The following is a 6,000-nucleotide window of genomic DNA, read 5'->3' on the forward strand; positions in this document are numbered from 1 at the left end:
GTATTTTGCTTGTAAAATGCTTTAACATTATGCCTAGTTTATTTTTTTGACTATTGGATTTGCAGATTGTAATGAATCACCAAATAAAGTAATAATGCTAATTTTGGGAGAATAAATGTTTCTGTGTGGTTGCATATTTGTATCTGTTCAATATACAATAACAGGAAAAGTTAGAGAGGATGATTTTCTACTTACTATTTTGAAAGTTAGTTGTGAAAACAAAAGTCTTTTGTTACCAAGTCTTCCACTTGCTTTATTAATTCTGCTTTAGAATTAATTTAGAAATCCACAAGAAGAAAAAGGGGAAAGAAGGCATATGATGCTATTTGTATAAACATTCAAAATGTTCAAAATTGTGTGGATGTGAAGCCATCAAGTTGAAATAACATCTTCTGTTATTGTTTCCATCGTGAAAATGAGTTCTGATGAAATGTAGAGGTTTTTGCAAGTTGGTATGACTTTCTGATATCAGTTCTGGAAAATTCTCAGGTGGCTTCTGATGCTGTCTTAGCTGGTCTGTTTTGCCCCACCCTCAACCTCCTACTGAATATGAAAAATATCTGGTGTAAATGTGGCATATAATTATCCAGTCTGAACATTAACCCTGTATCAGAATGCAGAATTATGGTCACATAAGAAACCTGGTTTACTTGAATTTTGAGTCTTTGACCAGAATAAAGAGTGTTTTGCAGGGATGCGGGGGGATTTTTTTTGGTGTTAGTATTGTCCTTTTTTTGTGATTTAAAGAGCTTTTGAAAAGCAAGTTGAGATAAAAGCAGAAATCATAGCCTCTGGCATCATAATTCAGCAGAAGAATTGAAAAATGTAATTCCATTACAGAAATTTCTGCTGTAGGAAATGCAGGAGGTCTCATCCTCTCTGTAGACTTGCTAGTGGAAGAAGGCACGACATGCGTTTTGGGGTAGGTATTTGGTGGCAGCATAAAAGTGGGGAGTTTCTGGAACCAGACAGGGTATGGAGGGTAATGTTTTCCAAAAGTCGCAAGTACTTCTTCTATTGCCCCCCTCCGGCTTTGGCTCACTTTCTTCCTTGCCAATTTCTTGCACCAGTTTCCTTCCCAATTGCTTGCTATAGACCTGCATTTGAACGCCTTATCCCTTTGCTCTTTACATTCCCCTTCACAGTGCCGTCTCTCTCAGCTGATCCAAAAATCACCATCCCTCCTGTTTGCCATCCAAAAAAATAAGCTCTTTCCCCTCCTTGGCTCTGTGCTGAAGCTGTGTCTTCTCACTGCCACTGCCTGGACTTTGTTTTTCTGCCTGCCCTCAGATGTTCAGGGGATTTAGCACTCCACCTCTTCCCCAGCTTAAAGAGCTTGAACGGGATCAGTTGTTTTAAAGGGTAGGATTTAGGAAAGATACAAACCGAGCGAAGCAATGAAGGGTGCAGTTTTCCTGCTTTGGGCTACATCCTCTGCCCTGCTGGGTGGAGCAGCTGCCCCCCGGCGGTGGATAACTTCTGCTGGTGACCTGACGGGACGCACCCGTACTGCATCCTGCCTGGGTGCGGTAGGCCTGGTCTAGAGATCCTGCCGAGTTCGACATGGTCTTTGCATCCAGAAGAGTCTTAAAATGTTTTGAAGATGTCCTTCTGACAGTGCAGGGGAGCTGCTGTCACAACAATAAATCACGTTGGTGACCACCTGTTGGCAGGAAAAAGCGAGATGAGGTAAAATATGCGGGACGAGGTGAAGACAGGTGAGGGGGCGTGGGTGGGCCGGGCCGGGCCAGGGCCGCGGGGGGGAAATACAGCGGAAAAGGGCAAGAGAGAAACACTGCTGATGACCGTGGTCTCCTAATTTGCTGAAGCTCCTAATTTGCTGACAGCTCCCCCGCGGTGAGGCCTGTAGCTCCCTGACACCTTCCTCCCTTGGGAGGTTTTGTCAGCCCCAGGTGCAAGGCTGTCCTTAGCAGGCGGTGCGGGGATGGTGCCAGCCGGCAGAAGGGATGAAACAGGGACGTGCACGGCTCTGGGTTTAATTGGGATGCCTTGAACATTGCTGGTATTTGGTCTTAAACTTTGAAAAATACACTTGATATAAAACTTCAGAATTGCACGTAAGAAATGTACTAATTATGGTAGGTACAGTTTTAGCATAAAGGGATTATTTCACACTGTACTTACAGAAACAATTGCCTAACTCTACCTTTCCTAATTTGCTTAAAATTCCCCCACTGAGAGGTTTTAATTTCTCCCCTGAAGATTTTCTTAACCAAAGATGAAATTTTTCAGTCAGGTGTTTCTGAGGAGTGTTAACTTCTTGTGGCCTCGAAGTGAGACGAGGCTTTTTATACCTCCAGTTACACACAGCATTCAGGAAATGCTCCTCTGAGGGTTTTGTTTCCTTATTATTATTGTTTATGTTCTGTTGTTTCTAAGAAAAAAGTGTGGTAAAAACTAGCTGAAGATATTAATCATGAATTATTAACAAGCAAACAACGGTGCCTTTCACAGTTGCAGGTCATCGCAGCTGAATGCCAAGGATGCTGTATGTGTAGAAAAAGATTGACAGAAGTGGGTAGAAAGCCCATGATTTTCAATGTGGAATAGAAGTTGCAAGCTTTGAGCTTACATCTTTGTGGAGATTTGTTTAAGTTGTTGCTGTCTATTTTAAGTCGTGAGTTGCTGAACTGCATTAATGTAAGCGTCAGTGTTTGGGAATAAAGAGGGAACTGACTGTTTCTAATGGGCCTAAGCAGTGGAAACAGCTGAGTGGAATAAAGTAGCTCCTGTAAACAGACAAAATCCTAATAGTGTAGGCTGCATTTTGTAGGTTTTATCGTATTCCCAATAAATGGCTTTGGCTAAAAGTAATTATTCCCCCCAGAGGAATAGGTAGGGAGCTGCCAACCGATGGTGAGCCTTGTTTTTACGGATTCTGTAGATATTCACATTCCCGGAACCCTCCTGTCAGCCATGGCCGGCATGGGAGTGATGTGGAGCAGCACCAAAACTTTAGTCACCAAGGGCGTTAACTGCAGATCTGTTGGCTCTTAAACTCTTTTAAGTTTTCTTGCTCTTTGTCTGCTGGGTTGCACAGGCTCACAGTTCCTTTTCAGCAGAAGAAGAGAAAAAAAGTTGTGGATGATACAACAGAGTGTGTGGAGGGGAAAGACAGACAGACAGAAGCACGAAGCTACCTTATTTAGTAGCTACTGCATCAGCTAATGTAAGCTGTCACCCAATTTCCTTTCTAACGGAGGACTGTGTTGAAACTCTCATAAATTTGCAATTCAGATACAAGCTGCTTAAAAATAGTCTCATTTTGTTTGCACCAAACTTTGGAAATAAAAATTGGAAACATTTACTTTCTGTTTGACTTCTGAAGGTACAGTAGCAGAGATGCTAAAAGAATCGTGATTGCAAGATTCTCATTCAAACTAAGCTCTGAAGCTAAGTAGACCAACTTACTTTTCTGATGCTGCTTGTGATATGATATTTAAATTAGTTTGAGTAAGTTTGCTCTTCATATCATTTTTTGTATGGGATGCTTTATCAGACAACTTGCCTTTCAAAGTCCTTTCATGCACCTTTTAAACCCAGGGACAGTGTTTTTATTTCTTTGCCTGCCAAAATCAACAGATTAAAAATATGGCTACTTTTTTCAGCGTAAATTGGACAAGGCTTTTTAGATAATACAGTTTGCCTATTGCCTCAGTGGAACTCCTCTAGATTGTTGAAAGAAAAGTAAGTTTACAGCTCAGTTATGGGAGAAAGATGACAGCTTTTTTGAAAGTTTGATTCAGAGCATGCAAGCTAGATTCCTGCTCTGAGTCTTGCTCCATGCCAGTCTTCATAGAGCTTGTCTGTCTTCATTGAGTACAGAGTCAAAGTATGGTCCTCCCAGTTGAGGAAGCTCTGTTAGATGCATGAGGTTAATCAATGGGAATACCCCATTTACAGGGCTGTTTTCTGAACAAAACATCTCTTTCTCAAAGAAGAGTCTCAAGAACTTCTGCAGCCTGGAATGTTTTCCATATAGCCAATTTGGCAATCTTTTTTTTTTTTTGCCTAGTGAAGTAAAGGCAGAAGTGCCAGTTCAACTCAAGCCCATGCTGCCTTCCTCAGATTCTGCGGCACTGAAGACAGATCCAAGCCAGCTTGGTTCTGGTGTCTCTCCTGTTCAGACTGAGTGACAAACCACATCTCTTAGTAAACTTGCTTTTCTTTCACTGTGCAGAATCCCGATAAGTTAACAAGGTTGGTAAGAAAACTTGTTTATCTGTCTCACTTTCTCCTGCTTCACTCATATCCATGGGGTGTGCCTTGGGATCTCAGAAAGCACCTACACGAACCTCATTTAAGAGAGAAGGCCAGTGAAGGCCATGATGTCTAGGGCTCTTTTCTGAAGAACGGCATCACGCAGTGATCAGTACAATTAGCAACTTCGTGAAATGAAAGATTGTAAAATTAACTGCACCACTTTGTTTAAAAAGCTTCATTTAGAGACTGACGAGGAGAAAAAAATGTTTAACTTCGATTTCATTCTTTTCAAGTTTTTCCACAATTTCAGAAGAAGGGTTGCTTTTCATTGTGTATCCTTTTGTCGTAAGTTGAGTAATTTCCCTCAAAACCAGTAAAATAAACACATAACTCTCTATGTCCTCAGGTGTTAAAAGGCTGGATCCCCTGATTCTTTCTGCCTTCAGGGTGACATCTCTTTTATTGTGACTATTATATTCTTCAGTGAGGAAAAGTAGGTGACCTTTCTACCGTATAGCATCTTTATGCTTGCGTGGCTCCTTAAAGATGCTAAGCAGACTTTTGATATAGCTACAGTGAGGAGGTGCTAGGCAGAAATTGGCTTTTTTGTGGGCTTCATGTTATCATGAAGTCATAGCAGGCTTTATATTGCTGAAGGGCGTATGGAATTCAAATGTACAAAATTCTACCACTGTTCTCCAGAAAGGATATGCCCCATGTGCAAAGCCTTAAATATGTCTGTTTACCACTTAGTTACTTTTCATGTCTCATGTTGAAGATGTGTTGAAAGACAATGTATATCTGAGCTATAAGAAAGCTTTTTCATCCAGAGGCTTAAGCAACTAGCACTCCGATTCATTCAGTAAATCATAACAACAGTCTCATTCCATGTTATGTTGTGTAGTTAAATCTCAGTGCTTAACCACAAATTTCTGATAGAGGCTGAAACAATCACCTCTTGGTTGTGGGGGTAGGGTGAGGGCATCGTTTCTTGACTGTTTTATGGCATCTGGCTCTTTGGGGAGCAGTCTGAGAGATATGATCTCCATGTGGTCCTTGGCCACAGGCTGGCTTCCACTTAGAAAACTGGTTATCAATTAGGGAGAATTAGGAGTCTGTGAATAAGAAAATAAGCGAAAGGTCTGTGTTTCTTTAGACTAGATGCTCATCTAGTTCAGCGTTCTTCTCTCTATTCATGGCAATGGTCGATGTTTATGAAAGAGTACAAGTATACTGCGCTTTCCAAATTCCACAAATCGGTAGTTTGGGACTCCTTTAGCCAGAGTTTGAATTACAGGCCTTAACATCATCATCAGTGGCTGTAAAACACAGCACATTTAAATAAATGAATGTGTCTTCTGTATGATGTGATCAGAGAGAGTCGAAATTCAGCACAGGCCCTGCCTAGCAGAGAGATGATTATCATGTCATAAGGTTGGTTTCCTTTGACACACCTGAGCTTAATGTGTTCAAAAGGGGCAGATTAGCTGTTTCACTACCAAAAAGGCAGGGGGATAATGACGTGCAGATGATTTACAGAGGAAAAGCAACACACTTGCATGCACTATGAAGTGTTCAATAAAAGCAGTAGTGTCATACAGAATATTTATTTGCTGGAAGGACAAAAAATAAGTTACTAATTGTTCTTTTACAAAGCATTGCTAATGTGTTATATATGCTTTCCTTCTATACGTTTCATTATCCCTAAGGCATTAGTCAGGTTGGACAATCTTTTCTCATACTTTTGGCATACTCTCTTTCATCAGTTTCAGATAA

The sequence above is a fragment of the Pygoscelis adeliae genome, unplaced genomic scaffold, assembly GCF_000699105.1.
Source record: "Pygoscelis adeliae isolate BGI_AS28 unplaced genomic scaffold, ASM69910v1 Scaffold170, whole genome shotgun sequence".
Lineage (NCBI taxonomy): Eukaryota > Metazoa > Chordata > Aves > Sphenisciformes > Spheniscidae > Pygoscelis > Pygoscelis adeliae.